Source organism: Dermacentor silvarum, chromosome 4, assembly GCF_013339745.2.
Source record: "Dermacentor silvarum isolate Dsil-2018 chromosome 4, BIME_Dsil_1.4, whole genome shotgun sequence".
Taxonomy (NCBI): domain Eukaryota; kingdom Metazoa; phylum Arthropoda; class Arachnida; order Ixodida; family Ixodidae; genus Dermacentor; species Dermacentor silvarum.
Window position 1 is genome coordinate 131,909,354 of NC_051157.2, and position 17,983 is coordinate 131,927,336.

Here is a 17,983-nt window from a genome sequence, read left to right on the forward strand (position 1 = left end):
ATTCCAAATTGCTGTTTCTTACATAATGTGAAGCAATCCACGAACATCATGCGCGAAGTGAAGAACACAAAAAGCTCTCTGCGCCGAACAGCACAATGCGACAAATGTCAACTTACGGCTGGAGTGACAAATACATAAGCAATTTGCAAAGTGATGAAGGGAAAAAAGAACGTAATGAAGGCCTTCTTACCAAGCAGCAGCCAAGCAGACAGACGTTCTGGCAGGCGAACCCAGCAAAGACCACGCAAACGTTATCGCACATCTTTTGTAGCGTCGCCTTGCCTGATCACACCATGGCATTATTCTTTATTCTTATCATCCAGCGCTCACGGCCGGCTGATCCCGTTGATAACCTCTACGTCTACAGCCACATAGACAAGTAGACGTATAGTGCACTATAGAAAAGTTGCTACCCTATATATAGATAAGTAGTACGCGCGTTTCCTTGGAGACAGGGAGTGTTGTATTGCCCTCTAGCGGGCGGCATGAAGCTGCGTAGCTCAGCCGCTTTTAGGCTGGAGTGGCCACTCTTGTAATCCGTATGTTACTCTATTAACAGACCGCGTCGTCCAATCGGAGTGCGCGCGCAATCCGCTCGTGCGGATGCAGCGTACACCGACTTTTTCTACACGATCCGCCTTTTGGCCTTCCGCCACGGTCCGCAAGAGGGCGGAGGCTTGCGGAACGGAATAAAGTCCCTATATAAGAATTCAGAACGGACGGGCGGATTGAGCGCGTATGGGGCGTGGGGGGGGCGGGGGGGGGGGGGGGTTATGCGTTTATGTTTGCTTGTGCGCACGTGGCACCCTGCTTGTTAATTTAGTTAGTAAGCGAATGTTTACAAGTTTATGCGGCCAATAAAGCTACTATCCTTACTTTTCACAGCGAAACTGTTTAAGCCAGCCGTAATTTGTGGTGCGTATCAAGAAACTACCAAGAAAGAAAATAAACTTCCTTGACGAGGCGGGATTCGAGCCCGCGTACCCCCGGTCCCAAAGCGAACGTCGTATACCCACTAGGCTATACAGCCAGGCTTGCAGAACATGTATTTATGCGATCGATATGATTGCGCTCGAGCGTCATCGTCTTCGTCCACAGCTGGCGCGTTCGTGCGCTCGTGCTCTGCGAGGTGAAAAGGTTTTGAGCGCTATGAGAGCGAGAGAGAGACGCATTCACGGAGCGGGTGTCTTGAAACACGGTGTCGGCATTTTAACGCGGTGTCGGTGTTGCAAGCTGCGCTATGCAGCGCGCAGTGACGGCCTTGAGTCCGAAACGAGCGAAAAGAAATTATCATCATCATGAGTAATAAGATGAAAAGTTCGCGCGCACCTCCGGAAAATGCTGGATCGCCCAGCTTCGCTGATTCAAGCGTTGCGCGGCCGAGTGCAAGGTTAAGCGTTTTTTTATAGTTGTCTAATAATTTACTATCGCAATCGGTGGTTCACCTTTCGGGCGACTTTCTTGCCTGACAGAAAGAAAGTAAGAAAGAGAGAAAGAAACAGACGTATACATTTTCCCAGAGAGCTGACTACCAAGATAGCACGAAATATTTCAATTACAGAACAAGCCATAACTCTGAGGCACTGTGGAAGCACAGAGGCGATAACGCTGCATACCTTCTCCCCAGCACATCTCTCCAACTTCTCTCCTCAATTAAGGTATGTAAAGTATTTTAATTAAGATAACTAAATAAATAATTATAAAAAATGAAACTATGGGCGTTGCATTAAGCGTCCCGCGCATCATTCATAATTTTGGGGCATCAAACTCAGCCTAGCATGCATGATACATTGGACAACACAGGGACGTATATGCGCCGTCCGCACGCTCACCGTTCCATGCCGTTATGTTTCCTTCTACCAGTCTTACCTTTATATCTATTTAGCTTGAGTGGTTCTTGCGAGTCAACGGAGCGCAGCAGCGTTTCCAAAGGCGCGCATCTGAGAGAGACTCCCATAGCTGGCAGACAAAGGGGCACTTCCCCCTCCTGTTTCCCCCCTCTCCTTTTTTTTCTTTCGTAGCTTTCGAGATGCGCTGCTATTCGCAACAGGTGGGTGGGTGATGGCGTTCAGTCCGGGAGCAAGAGAAAGGAACCACAGCTTCGTTTGCTCCATCGACGACGGAACGCCCGGCCGACTGCCGCCGCTCCGATGTGGTGGAAACACCGCCGCCGAGCCACATCCGCTCGAGCAGGCTCCGCTCTGCCATCCAGGGAGGCCCGACACAATGACACAATGATACTATTTTTTTATTTTTTTATTTATTTATTTTTTTTCCCTCTAGCGCGCGGAGCGGGAGCAAGGCCAAACAAGACATCGGGGGAAAGAGCGGCCCGGAGGATGGAGATGGGAGGGAGCGCGGCTGAACAGTTTAGCGCGCGTCCCACCAGATGGCGGCAGGTCATTCAGATGCGCCTCATTGTGTGCGCGCGGGCTTCCTTCCGCCGCTGCCTCGCCCGTTCTCTCTTTTTTTTTTTTTCCCCCTCCGCAACACCCCGCCACCTGTTCGGGACCGGCGCAAAGCCCAGAACAGCCAACCAGCGGCGGCGGCCGTACGTGTGTGTGCGTGCGTGCGCGCGACTTCTACGACTTCGTTCGGCCCGACCGTCGCGGTGCGCCTCCCGTTCATACCTGCGCTGGCGGTGATCGCGGGATTGCGCGCGCAGTGCAGTAGCTAGCCTGTCGCCCTCGGTCGCCGTCCCGGTGTCTTCGCGCTCCCTTCATCGAGTCCAACGGCGCCGGCCGCTCTTGGAGCGGTGCACTTTTTCCTCGTTTCTTCAACTCGCCGTTGTGCTCAAACGTCGTCGACGGTTTGTCGTCGTCCGCACTGATCTGACCTGTCCGAGTGCCGATTTGCCTCCTGCCACTACTTTTTTTTTTTCTTTCTTTCTTTGATGAAATCTTGCGGTTCGTGCCTCTGTTGGTGTCGCCAGTGAATCGGCCTCCAGCACCGGTGTGTGCGCGAGTCAGTGTTCTATTTTTGTTTGTGTGTGTGTGCGTGTGTTTTGTGCGCGTGTGCTACCGGAGTTGTAAACAGGATGGATGCGTGATCTGTGGTGGTGACCGCCCCCCAGTGCCTCTTCATCGGCTGCGATCTTCGCACCCGCCGCTTCTTGGATTACGTGCCCCGCCTATTGCACCCGTGACTCGAGCACGTGCTCCCTCTCGGACCCTGGACCCAGTTGTGAACGGCTGCTTCATTGGCTTTGCAACTGTTCCAAGGCCGCGGGACACTTCTCACTGGTGAGCGAAAAGGCGACGGTGTTCCACGCCGGTTGTCAATGCCTCAAACGAACGCTCGCGTGACCTTTCTGCAACGGTGCCGTTTTAAGTTTGCCGGGTAACAGCTGCGGCTAGAGCTCATCGGCATATAACCTCCCTGCTTGGTTCGGTCGCTGATCAACGCCCCCTGCGTAATTGGAATTCCTTGTAGAACTGGGGAGGGAGGTGCCCGTTGTATGTATAACGGCCTTTTCGTGCAGGCTCCTCATTATACAGGGCCAGGCCGAAGCTATCTCGCTAGCTAAGCGGAATGCTGTAACTTGAGTCCAGCGGTAGCCCTGCATTCTTGCACGTAGTTTTATTCCTCGCGTCGGTGTGTTTTCTGAAAGCCGTGCTTGGCAGCGGCTTGTGCTCCGGTGTACATTACAGGTAGCAAGACCGGACAGTGTAAAAGAAAATATATTAGCTGCTGTACAGGCTTATAGACGTATGCACGTTTTAGGTGATAGGCAAGGAACGGAAACAAGAGATGGACAGGCCTTGATGCCCATGTGTGTTTTTCATGTAGCCATCAACATTCTACCCCTACATTGACTTTTTCTTACGCCTAACGTAACGACACTTCGTACTTCTAATGTTCCAAGACGCAGTCTAAGATGCGTAATTTTGGTGATTACTAAAGGCTGCACTACAGTACTGGAAACTTGAATAATGGCGGCATATCTACAATAACTTGTCAAAGCAGTGCAGTTTCAAAATGTGATACGAGAGTTATCCAGTGAGTGCAAATTATCTTTTCTTGTTCCACGTGAATGCTATCCACAACGAAAATATCGTAAAAATACTTGCGCAAGGTGCAACCGTTTTCAACGTGGTCGTTATTGTCTTGCATATTTCTTTGCCGTGGGTCAAGCATACTCTCGCTGAATCGAATGATTCTTGGCAACTCCATAAAACTATGGAGTAATCCAATTTAACTCCTTAACAAACAGTCAAGAAATTAGCTCTAAGTAATAGTTGCTGTCTGCAAATCTGCTTCAACGTTGTTACGAGGAAAAGGTTCCGGACCATCAGAAGCGCAGAATGTCTAAGATAGCGTGTTGTTTAAATTTACAACGGCAGAGGTAGATAAATATAGAAAGAGCCGTTTCGAGCAAAAACTGAGAAGTGTGATAAATTGCCCAGTCTAGTTTAGTCTTATTGGCAAATTTCGCGCTCCGTGCCAATTGGTAAATTGGTATTGGCAAATTTCGCGCCCATGCCATTACAACTCCATTCCGGAACCTCGGGCCGGGGCTGCCATGTCATCCCCATTCCATCTGTCACACTGTTGCCATCAGTCCATTTCCATTCCATTCCCGGTGTTTAAAAATGAGGAATGATTCCGGAATCATCCCAACTCCGTCGTTTCCACACCGCAACTCTGATCAAGAATATTACGCCTTTACTGACTAGTGCAAGAAAAGAAAAAAAAAAAAAAAAACACAGCCGACAATCAGCGACAAGGAATCAGGGTTAAACACACAATCGCAAACTGTCATTAAAGTTATTAGGTTATTCGTTCAGCCTTTTTAGTCTGATTACAAACAAGTTTGCTAAGAATTAATCGCTCCTTCATGGCTGGCTTTCCAAAAAACGCTAAATAAATGGTTGGCAAACAGAATAAAAAATTTAGAAGTTGTGGGGAAAATTTGGACGACGCTTAAGCTTCGCCTTTAAGACTGGAACGCGATAGCATTAAAAAATCCCTGACTATTTGTCAGGCCTCCCCGCCAGTGCAGATTTCCTTCTTTCTGCACCTACGCCTCGGCGCACCGCTGCCGAGGAGGCGAGCGCTATCTGTATGGTGTTTTTGTACGGAACATTGACTGGGCCGCGCCGCGGTATGAATGGTATAAATGCTGGAAAAGGAGTTTGGTGTTTCAGTTTCCGCGTAACATAATCACGTATTCTCGTATATTCAATATACCATCCGGCGCTATCATACCTGTAGGTTGGGGTTAAGTCGTACTTTACGATTTTTCTGGCGCATTTTACTATGAGAAGTTCTTTTAAATTATTTCACCAGCGCCTCTGCGCCACGCGGAGGGCCTACGTGGTTCGGGATTATTTTCTTGGCCGCGCACGCCGACACCGACGCCGAATTTTCTGCGAGACGGGGCCCTTAACGCTATTAAAAATAAAGCTGCTGAAGGACTCTTGTGCCGTAGACAAATGCAAAATGGGTCGTTGCAAAGGAAACATCAGTGGTTGTATAGCGAACAGATAAAACACCACAGCCGACAATCAGCAACAAGGAATCAGGGTTAAACACACAATCGCAAACTGTCATTAAAGTTATTAGGTTATTCGTTCAGCCGTAGACAAATGCAAAATGGGTCGTTGCAATGGTTCGCGATGGCTCAGTGCTCTGCCGATGATAAAACGGCAAAAGAGCCAGAGAAACCGCTGGTGTGCTCTCTGCATTTCTCGCCCACGGATTATGTGTATAACCCTGCCCTCGGAAAGTATCTTGGCGTGCCCCAGAGGCCAGTCCTTTCTCGAGCAGCTGTTCCCTCAATACGGCATTCATCAAACCCCCTTCCGGTGCCCCTGCAGCAGCAAACTGGCGGCTCGGTGAGGGCTGAATGTCATTAAATAAAGCCACGAAATAACCATACCGAGTACGTGCGCAACTTTCTACGCTGCTACACGACTACCAAAAACACAAAGTGACAAACTACAAGCAATGAATCACAGGTTGTCATGTATACTTCCGCCGCGAAACTGAATGCAAAGCTAACATTGCCCGTTTTATTTCTGAATCGCTTCGAGAACTTTTGTCGGTGTTTCGCTTCTGATCATTTGCGATAATTTGTTTAGCAGGAGGGGGACAGTAACTGGATTGACCGCAGGATGTAGCGAGGTATTTGGTTAGTTTCGGTTATTCGAAAATACCAAGTAGTTCATTTTTGAATACAAATAGTTAGTGTGTAAGATTCGATTTGCATTCAAAACTTCGAGTATTCTCTCACCCGTAATTATTTCGTTATGTGCTGACCACACACATTTCAAGCGTTAACGAACCGCTTGAGCTGAGCACCAACAGGTCCTGCCTGAACTATGGCACCGCCAGGAACCATAGTAATTGCCCTTTGATCTCCAGTTTTGCATGTTAAATGTCATGCAATCTTAAATGACAACAACGGTTGTTGCTGACGGATTCGCCGGTGCAGCTGCGCAATAAGTGGCAACGACGGCGTTCTAGCCAGCTTTGTATTAAGCCTGAAATCCTTTTTTAGCACCCGTTGTCGGCGACCTTCAAGAGACCTTGAGCCTAAATCCAGATCCGTTATCCGGGCACTCTAGACGAGAATGGAACGAGAACATCCGGGCAACCGGTCAAAATTTAAGAAAAAATGGGGTCTCTGTACCCCAATCCCTTGTACATTACATCATTACATCCGCTAGTTGCTGCCCAAACGAGTTATAAAAAAAAGATATTCCTTCCGATTTCTTCCTGTTTGTTCACACTATCACTCAAGCTGTAATGTCTAGTACGCTGAAGTTTTATTTGTCATTTCCAATGGCGATGTACAAAAGGCAGATACAGGGCATCATACACTTGATTGTCATCTTTTGGCGCTTAGACATGGTTGCCTGTGCTCTTTTCAACGTCAGCAGTCTGTGAGTTCCGCGGCGCGGATATTGCGCCGCCTTCTTCGAGAGATGCCACCACGCTTCGTGACCAGGCCGGCATAAAATCCCTATATAAGAAAAGTACCGCCATCCTTTGATAAACGCCGCTTCACTCTCTCTCCTGTATCTCCGATTGGACGATGATAGCGCGCGCTTTTCACTTCTTTATATTTTCTTTTTTTCCGCCTCAGAGCCATGTTGAAAGTCCTCTGCGCAGCCGCAGTCGCCGGCGGCGGCGCGCGCCTTGCCTGAAAGCTTCAACATGGACTTTCTAGGTGCGCCACCGTCGACTTGGCTTTCGCAAGCAAAAAGTAAAGAAAAAAGCACGCGCTTTAGGAGAGGAGGCGGCGGAGGAAAGAGTAGATGGCGGTACTTTTCTTATATAGGAAATTTAGGCCGGCAGCGTCCGGCGCGCCGCGGATGGTTGTTTGGCCAAGACGAGACTTGCAACGACGTTCAGTTCAAAACAAGTTCATTTCGGCTGAATAAGCTTTCAGACCTGTGTCGCGGCACCGGTCTACTTTGCCGGTAGACATTTCATGCTTACATCTACTCTCGATAACGGGAGAGCCAGCATTTTTTTTTTCTATATGTACTAACAACGCATACGTTAAAGGGGCACTGAAGAGAAGCCGGAAGTTGAGCTTAAATGGTAGATTATCCTTTCACGATCACAGCCATACCATTCTTACTGCAAACAGATGTTTAATAGGCGAGAAAATAGCGAAAAACTGAAGGATAGGTGCTGACGCCCCTTCGAATTTCTCGCACTACACGCTCTGACGTCGGATATTACAAATGCAGGCCGGTCGCGATTGGTCGAGAGCGATTTAGCGATGTTAATAAAACGCAAAATGAAATACACCTTAAACGTACATAAATAGCATTTGCCAACTTTTTAAACCGTTTCAAGCGAGGAAGTACAAGTTTAGCACAAAATTAAATAAAGAAAAAAATGGCATGGCGATACATGCGGCCGTTATAGTTTCGTAGTTTCGTTTTTGGTCAATGCATCGTCGCGCGCGCCTGTTCCGCTCTACGGTGTTTGGTTGCCTGTTGAGGGCTGTATAAATGGCCCAAGACGCTTGCTCAGGGGCAGCGGCAGTGTTGACTCGATTGTGTCCTTTCATGTGGTGTCGCGCGGTCAGCCCCGGCTCCCCGGCGTTCGCGATGGCTCAGTGCTCTGCCGATGATAAAACGGCAAAAGAGCCAGAGAAACCGCTGGTGTGCTCTCTGCATTTCTCGCCCACGGATTATGTGTATAACCCTGCCCTCGGAAAGTATCTTGGCGTGCCCCAGAGGCCAGTCCTTTCTCGAACAGCTGTTCCCTCAATGCGGCATTCATCAAACCCCCTTCCGGTGCCCTTGCAGCAGCAAACTGGCGGCTCGGTGAGGGCTGAATGTCATTAAATAAAGCCACGAAATAACCATACCGAGTACGTGCGCAACTTTCTACGCTTGTTCTGTCGGGAACATCGTCGCCTGGCGGACCGGACGCTTCGCCTTCCGTCGACGAAAACGAAGCTCTCCGCCGGCGCGGCCGGCGGCTCACCGCCATCGCACGCGGAAACACCTACCGCTCGAGCACGGGGGATCATTTCGCGCTCCGTTTCACTGAATATCGCTGAAATTCAGTCCTGCTTCCCTGGCGAGCTCTTCGTTGCAAGGTTCAGCTGCAGCAACGGTGTCCATCGCGGCGAACGCAAACGCAGCGACCATGCATGCAGCTATGATGCATCCAGTGCCTCGGCCGTTTACACAAGCGGTGACGTATCATGGCGCATTCTGATTCGCCGAGAGCAATGAAATCTGTGACGAAACTGCTTCAGCGCCAAATCTGGGGTGAGAGAAATTGAGGAAGAGATATTTGGTCTTTGTTTACGAATTTCTCCGCTAATAACTCATATTTTCGCACCCAACAAAAAGTGCATGCATTCCTGAAGGTCCCTCTTTTATTCCAGCTGACCTTCCTGTTTCTCTTTAGTGTCCCTTTAAGCGTTCCGTTTACAGTCTTGTCGAATGCACCGGAAAGGCGCCAGTTTACACCGTTTCGTTTGCTGGACACCGCTTTTATAGCGCCGACAGTTAACGGCTGGTTTTAATGGGCCGTCTTGTATCGGGAAACTGCGAGCTATGATGTTACAGATCGTGACGAAACAAAAAGGGGGTCGCTCACCTTTTTGCTACTAGAAATAAAAGTCCTTCGTCCGGCGACTACATATAAAACGGCAATGCGCACATTCAATCTGCAAGTATCGTGATGGGAAAAGGTTGCTCTAAAGCGAGCCCGTATATTATTTTGTTCGGTGTGGTGTACCGCACAGGAAACTGCCATGATTTACAAGCATACATATATAGCCCGCTGTCAGAACGCCCGCAAGACCTGCAACGTGAGATAGATTCACCAGTATCCTGTTTTCTCATCTGATTCAGAACGTTTCCTGTGCAACGCGTTCGCAGTGTGAGGCAGAGAACAAAAACACAGGTGGCTGCAGTGATCTTTATTGCGCATGATATACGAACAACGATATCGTTGTGCACATTGATGGCGTGTGCATTTCAAACTGTCTTCGTCGTCAATCCGGCAGCACATTGCCTTCTTGGTCATGAAGGTCGATTTCTGTTAGGAATTTCTGACTTCCTTTCTTCCTTTTACTTTCCTTAAAAGCGAGCATTCGGGGATGCAGAATACTACATGCCTTATGGAGGGCGGTCCCGTGAAGGCCGTGGTGAGAATAAAAACAAAAAAGGAAAAAAAATTGCTACACAACCAAGAAATGTAATACTCGACGTTCTTTTTTGTGTGAGTCTATGCTCCCGGTAGCCGGGAGAATTTCTGAAACTCCCGACACTCGCCTCCTATTGGCGCTCGGAAGTCACGTGACAAACTGCCGTGAAAAACTGCCTGCAGGTGTGCACGAGAGCCTGCAGGTGTGCCCTAACCTAACCTAACCTGACCTAACCTTCCGAGAGCCAATAGGAGGGGAGTGTTGTTGGCAGAATTTCGTTTCAGAAATTTTCCCGCCTGCCGGCAGAATAGACACTGCCGCCTTTTTTACTTTGTGTGTGTGTGTGTGTGTGTGTGTGTGTGTGTGTGTGTGTGTGTGTGTGTGTGTGTGTGTGTGTGTGTGTGTGTGTGTGTGTCACGAAGCAAACATTATTTCATGGGCTGCCGAGTTCACCGCAAGAAGCCGTGTTCCTTTCCCACCTTTCTGCAGTCGTCGGTACCGCAGCAACCGCACTCCTCTCACGCTCGGTAACCGGTCGCGATGATCATCGCTCGTAACTATAGGCGTGCGGTCAAACGAATCCCTATTGTGTTTATTGCGATACCAATTATATGGGCACTCGAGACGTGTTCGCGCCGTCGGCGCCGCCATCGTCGGGCTGTCTTGACATTGACGGTGCATGCGCGGACCGCGCAAATAGTGGGTTACGTCTCCAAAGACGCACCGTACGTGTTAACGCGATAGCCTTAAGGGCCCCGTGTCGCAGAAAATCCGGTGTCGGATTTTCTGCGAGCGAAAATTGCCGTATATATATTGAGGTATACGTATATGCCACGCCTTGCTACACGACAAACGGTATATGCGGGTCATATTGCCACACTATTCTATCACTAAAGTTACTCATAGCTTGTCTTACATTCTTGACAACGTTATTCCTCGGAATTTGACACCAGCCCACAAACTAATGTCATGAAACAAAACGCGGACAGCGCATGCCTTTTCTGTTAAATCTTCTCAGACTGATGGTGTTCTTCACGGTGGGAGAATGCTGCTGTCGTAGTGATTGAGTTCAGAGTCGAACGAATCTCTGAAGTACGAGTATTTGGTGTTTTTCGTAGTACGTGTAGTGGCAGTGGTAAGCAGGTGTCAAGCATTTTCAGAAGACTTTATAGAAGGCGAGTGGCTCCGAGCACTTGTCATCACCACGCTTTTGAAATCAATTTCGCAAGTGTATATAGCACATATCCAAAGTGGCGTCACTGCAACGGTTCGTTGCGCGCAGCATGTGATGGAGATGGGAGGCAGACACAACGGACGCGGCTTTTCCGCCGCTCATTTTTTTTTACCGCCAGGAAAGTGCGCCGCTCGCTAAGCGTGTAGCCTTGTTCGCGTGGATTTTCGCAGCTGGCCCGGATGCCTTAAAAAGGCGAGCGATGTAAGAGAGGTTTTTTTTTATTATTATTTATTCTTTTGGGGTTGCATGGAAACAAATGATAGGCGCAAAGAGACGGTGTGATACGTACGTACGTACTTACATACATACATACATACATACATACATACATACATACATACATGCATGCATGCATACATACATACATACATACATACATACATACATACATACATACATACATGCATGCATGCATGCATGCATACATACATACATACCTACATACATACATACCTACATACCTACATACATACATACATACATACATACATACATGCATACATGCATGCATGCATGCATACATACATGCATACATGCATGCATGCATACATACATGCATACATACATGCATACATACATACATGCATACATACATACATGCATACATGCATACATACATACATGCATACATACATACATACATACATACATACATACATACATACATACATACATACATACATACATACATACATACATACATACATTCCGCGGGGGATTTCACTGTAGGGATGTAGTACCCACAGAAACCACCTGCCGTAAAGATGGCAAAACCCTCCTGTTTTGTGGAAGAAAACTAGAAAGCAATACCTTCTACGCAATAGAAGATTTCCATTGAGCACAGTATGGCCCACTATTAAACTGAAAAACTCATTCGTATTTAGGACGATTTTCGCAATGTCTGCAGCTTCAGTGGAAAAGAAGCACTTGATTCTATTTGACAGACATTGCATAAATAAAAAAAAATATTTTCCAGACCTTCGTATACGAACTTAGTTGTTATCAGTGCTGGCATACTAATTTCCAGTTCCCTTTAATAAAGCGGGGGGGGGGGGGGGGGCTGACCGGGCGTCAACCCTCCCCCGAATTCTTTCCGGCCGGCACCCTGCTCCTTTTTATGCCTGGCACATCGCAAATATCAAAAGGCGCATATCCTTCGGACGTGCGGCTGTTATAGGCATCTAATGGCAGGTGTAACTACACCTGGCATTACATAACCATAATAATCAACGCCAAAATCATAAGGTTCTTGAAAACCACCGAGTGGGCGTATGCAACCTTAGGCTCTCTCCCTCCCCCCCCCCCCCTTCCCCCCGCACAAAAATCCTGGCTACGTGGCTGATAAGTGAAGATATGTGAGCCGGAATTGTTTCTCTTCGTGGCCATATTGTGTAGCTTTCGTCAACATATCCACGGTAACCTGAGAAACGCGTTCAGACTTTACGATATACGAGCACGTTCGCGCAAAAATCGATGTCCCGGCTTCGCTTACGGTCTGTCGTATATCGGTGGCCTTTTAGAGTTCCGTCACGAAAGGTTAGTGCTCCGGACGACGAGAGTCGTATACCTATATACGGTCGACGCCTCTGCCGGCGCGTCCGGTGTACAGGCCAATCAGTGCGTTTAACGGCCGATCGTTGCGAGACGGCTTTAGTCGCCGTTTAGTCGCCGTAAAAAAGACGAAGTAAGACAAACGACGACGCGTCTGGCTGCAGCGCCTGCGAGCCGTGACCTCGCCTACGTCGTCTCGTTAACTGCGAGCACCATCTATCGTGCGAACACCTGCTTCGTTTGCATGCTCGTTGTTATTCCGGGGCTCGAGCTTTCACCTTAGCTGCCAGTGTGATTGCAATCCTCTTGCTCAGCTCTTTCTCTCCTCTCTTTATCCCCTTCCCACAGCATTGGGTAGCAAACGGGACGGGTGTCTGGTTAAACTCGCTGCCACTGCTTTCTCGATATCGGAATTCAGGTTTTCCTGGAAGATTTAGTTAACCGTCCTGGAGCCACACGCCACCCAACTGAAGCGCTAAGATGTTCGCTTTCTTTTCATTCTCTCTCGCCCGATTGCGTTCGTCTCGCGCCTCGCTTGTGTTCGCATTGTCTGCCTGAGAACGTCTTTCAACCTACAAAGCAGGATGGCGGTCTTTTCATGCCTTAATCAACGGCTGTAGCATCTCCCGGTTTCATTTTTTTTTTTTTGCATTATGACCGGCGTAACATTTCTTTCTTTCAGAAATTAGATGGAGCGTGTCGTACAAATGCGGGGCTCGACAACTTGATGACGCTTGTTATTTTTGCTCCATGTGCGAGCCTGTCGAATGCTGGAGTGAATATAAGAATAAAATTCCGTCGGTGCTATTATTATATTATTATTATTATTATTATTATTATTATTATTATTATTATTATTATTATTATTATTATTATTATTATTATTATTATTATTAATATTATTGTTATTAAAACAAAGATTAAACAATTCATGACCACAGAGTGGTAATAGCCAGTTAATTTAACTTCATTTAGACCCGCCGTTAAACCAGCTGAACTTCAAAACCTTTTTCAGAGACGAAGTTTTGAAGACCGTCGCCAAATCCGCCGATGGCGCGAAAGGCAATTGGCGCGTTATTGAAATTATATTGGAGTAAGGACAGCCTAATTGATCTTTTATTGTTCTCGCGTACATCCTCCTGCCTGCGGGCAGCGATCATTTTCTCCATCTTTTTCTTATTTCTTTTTCCTTTTTCTCTTACGCACCCTGGATGTAGTGTAGCAAAACCGGACGCTCGCCCGCGGCGCTGACCTCCCTGCCTTTGGTCATGGTGCTTTTTTTTCCTATTCGATCCTCGGCTGTTGTTTGTGGCTATGACATTCTGCTACTGAGCAGTAGGCTCGAATCCCGACCGCGGCGTGTTACCGTGTTTTAGGGGTAGGTTAAAGAACCAGAGGTATAGACAAATTAATTCAGAGTCGTTCACAGCGTCCGCCTTGGTCATGGCCCACTGTGCACCTTCGGAACGCGCTGCGTGAACCCCGTAATATAAGCTATTCATTTTTGGTTATGCGTTAAAAAAAAAGTTACAAGTCAAAGAAGACAGAAAAACGCGCGGCACGTGCCAGGAGAACAGAGGAAGTGTGCGAATGTTGCACAGGACTGAATGTTCGAATGTTGCATTTTTGCATTGTCCAAATGTTGCAATGTTGCATTGCATGTCGCACAGTGGACAGGATACCTCACAACAAAATTAAACAACTGTTCCGAAAGCAGTTGTACTACTTTCATGAACCCGTGTTCAGCAGTGTGCATAATATTGCGGCCCTTTTAAAGTATATCGTTGTCCTGTACGCGGAATGTTTAAACAAGGGACGTAACTTATCGCCGTGTTGTCTGTGTGCCGTGTATACAGGTGATGCCCGCATACGCCATTGAACAACGCGCAACTATGTCCCATTGCCCTCTTTTATTCTTTTTCTTTAAAATGTTGCGTTAATGTTATTTCGTAAGAAAAAAAAATTACTCCATCTCCCGCTAAAGGGAACCATGTGTGGATAAGAAGCAGCGGGGAGATGGTTTCGCGGCAGCGGCCCGAGCGCTCATCGCGGCGCTGCACAGGAGAGAGAATGAGGCGTGCGCGCTCCGTTATTTTCATACCGCCGAACTACCGTGGCAACCCCAGCTGAGTATGCAGCTGTCGCACCACCTGTCGTGCGCGCCGCTCCGGATTCCTAGAGGAGAGAAAGGGGGGGGCGCATAAGAGAGGAGAGAGAGGGGGAGGGGACGCGCATGCGCTGCGGGGGTGTGGAACGCGGGAGGGACGGACAGAGCCGCCGGCAAGAAATGCTTCGCATTTAATATCTAAGCTTCAATACAAACAAATCTGCGTCCGCCACGACGTATCCAGAAAGATACCCAGACAGATAAGCAGACATGCTTAGACTGACCTTTCGCATCCCCGTCCAAGGGCACAACGGATGAAACGCGCATACGCCTAGGTACGCATGTTCTGTAGTATAGAGCACGATAAGGAAAATAGATGAACGAAAAATAATCGCCGTGTTGCGAACACAACCATTTTGTTGCCGTTGCCCGTGAACTGGCCATCCGGTTTATGTGAGGCGTGCATCGAGTGATGGCGTGTCGCAGCAAAGAAGGCAAACAGCGCCGAAATGCGACTGCATCCCCGTCGAGAGCACGAATGTTGCGCCCCTCGATCTTCGACGGGAGGTCTCGCGAACGCATCGACCAGACCTTGCCAGATATATCTCGCATGCAGCCGCGCGTGTTGAATTTGGGTTCTTATAAAAAAAATTCGTTTACCTTGTCGTTCCCAGTGGGGCACAGCTCGATGAGCGCGTTTCTTATTCGCAGAAGTATACCTGTGGAGATTTTGAACGCAGACTCGCTGTAGGCCATCGACTTTCTTGCAAAAGCTTCATACCATGATGCGCCCTCAACCTTGACACTAAGTATGTGCGTGTGTGTTCGGTGCTCGTGATGTGTTATATTTGTTTTGCTTGTACGTTCTTTATTTTTTTCGCCTATGTTCTGACTGGAACGCGCTTTGAAAAGTTTACCGTGTTCAGCGCGCTATATATATAGTGCCCACTTTCGGGCGCGTTATTGACGGCATGCCTAGTTATAGTTCGCCAATGGGGCACAAAATGTCAGCACTTTTTACGACCCTTCACGACGATCAGACAAGTGCGGCACTCGAACCTGTGGGCAATACCTTCCGCCTAAAAATTTCAGAGTAGCCCAAAAGAAGAAGAGACAGAAAAACCTCACGGCGACGCCGACGGCAGAAATCCGCTTGAAGTGTCCATATAATTGCTATCGCAATAAAAAATAAAAGAAAAAAAAAGACGCTAGAACCAGAGTCGGGGAGTGCGTGGGTGTACAATGTAGGTAAACGGCCGTGCGTGGTTCTGTATGATTGAGGCTGTGCGTAAGGCGTTCTGCGTGATTTAGTGAATGAAGACAGGACTTAAAGAACGGTGATTTCAACGGAGAGTCATCGACGAGACTTCTGATTTGTCTTGCTCGCAATTAAGCGCACGTGCGTTTAATCTTCGACATACGCGGGTATACTTCCAAACGGGCTTCGATTCGCTGTTTCGTGATTGCGCAGTTCTCCTAAAAGCAGCATAAGAGGATCGCTCCCTCGGATGGCGTGCGGATACTCTACACAACGCCCATCTTGTTTTCCAAAACTTTCTTTTTTTTTCTGTAATCTTTCTGTCACCGTCGGATACTCTACACAACGCCCATCTTGTTTTCCAAAACTTTCTTTTTTTCTGCAATCTTTCTTTCACCGTCCGCGCCGCCAACAGCTATCACGAATTATACGCGGCCGGCGGGCAGTTGGCTACGCAGCGGCGCGTTAAATTTTTCCGAGACGTCATCAGAGTGGTGCTGCGAGCGGTCCGACGCTGAGGCAGCGTGCCAAGAACATTGCGGGTTCAGCAGCACGGCTGGCTCTATCGGCGGGGCCGTGATAAGTGCGCCATGCTGCTGGCAGGCTAACGCCGTTGGCAGATGACACCACCACGTTTCAGTGGCCCACGCCAACCGACGACGATAAAGCGGTTCGCGGCGATTGTTGCCGCTCTCTCCGGGAGCCTTATCGCGTTCGTAAGTAAACAGGAGTATCGAGCCTGTTCGCGGGTGGAGGGGCTTAGTGTAGATGCGTTCGGAGTATAGGCGAACACGCGTCAGGATATGTGCCGTGGCCGTATATACAGGGTGTTTCAGCGAACACTTTCGGAAATTTTTAGAGGTTGCCTGTGGCAGATTGCTCTATTCTAGTTCATGAGCTGGGCTACTGGAAGAGGCGGACATTACTTGCAGAAAATATAATTAGTTTTCAACGAATCACCTTATGGCCCATATTGCAGTTTACAAATTCTAGCCGTGGAGTTCGCAAAGCGGATCCAATTGGAACGAATTCACAGGATTACACGAGTTTCGAGATATAATTCCCGAATTTCCGCTTACTTTCTTAACAAAACGTCGGTTTATATATGCATTGAAGTACAAAGTAGCTAAGTAACTAGTAAGAACTTAATTAATGATTTTCGTTAATTAGTCGATTATGCATATTGGTTCGTTGGTAATAACTTTATTGAATTGTCCTGCAGTTTTGGCTACCCGGGCTCAGGTCTCCCACGACGGGAGACCAGCTCATGGACTAGAACTGTGCTATCTGCCACAGGCAACCTTTAAAGATTTTTGAAAGTGTTCGCTGATACACCCTGCATAGAAACAGAAAAAGTAAGCTTTAGTGTGAACAGGACGACACAAGAAGGAGACATGACAAGGCGCTACTCTCAACTGACATATTTAATTACGTCACACCCCTACTTATAAGAACCGAGACACAAGGAGCATGAGCATAGAAGTCACAATCGCATCAGACAGATGTTTGCGCTAAGATTTATAAACAGTAAGCGTACCCACCAATTAGCCCGGCACTGTACAATGTAATGTACATAGCCGGCGTCGAATTAACGGGATCCGAAAATATCACGCTTGGCGAGCTTTTTCTTTTTTGTTTTCTTGTTTTTTTAGGGCGGGGGGAGGGGAGGGGGGGGAGTCATGTTTCGGTATGTTGTGTTTATTTTTATGTTTTTGGTTTCTGGAAGTTGGTTGCGAGAATGTTGCGTGAAGTAGGTAGCAGCTCCTACATTAAATGCACACTAAAGCGGCGCACTCACTTAATTTAGACTTGTATTCTTTCAGAACTGCAGCTTCATTCTTTCGTCGCAAAGCGGTTGATTATAATAGCACAAGAAATGAAGGCCAAACTTCCGTTCCTTGCTATTCGGGCCTGAACTGCAACGCTGCCACGTCAGCGTTACGTCACGGACGTTAAGGTGTCTTGGGACGTTTTCAGCGCGGAAGCTATCATATCTTTGTAGGTTGATACTTGTTATGTTTTCCTTGTTTATTACTTTCGATATTGATACATTCGAGAATATAAGTTGATCCTTCTTTAGCGATAAGCAATTAACCGAACCGGGGTACACATTGTCAAAATTTGTGGTGTCATGAGGAGTACTTGCGGGAACTTGAAAGGGGGCGTCGCCAACCGTCTCAAATGTTGGCGAATAGTCTCTCGTAC

General features: G+C 47.9%; 1 protein-coding gene across 3 annotated transcripts in view; it reads left to right on the forward strand.

Annotated features, from left to right (window-relative positions):
- Positions 1-2,539: 2,539 nt before the first annotated feature.
- Positions 2,540-17,983, forward strand: part of LOC119450634 (nuclear receptor coactivator 1-like) — a 550,996-nt gene continuing 535,552 nt past the window's right edge. The window contains exon 1 of one of the 3 annotated variants that reach the window (XM_049666097.1): positions 2,540-3,242. The gene's annotated coding sequence lies outside the window, so the exon portion shown is untranslated. The remainder of the gene's footprint in view (positions 3,243-17,983) is intronic. The other 2 variants (XM_049666098.1, XM_049666096.1) reach the window with 2 other exon arrangements.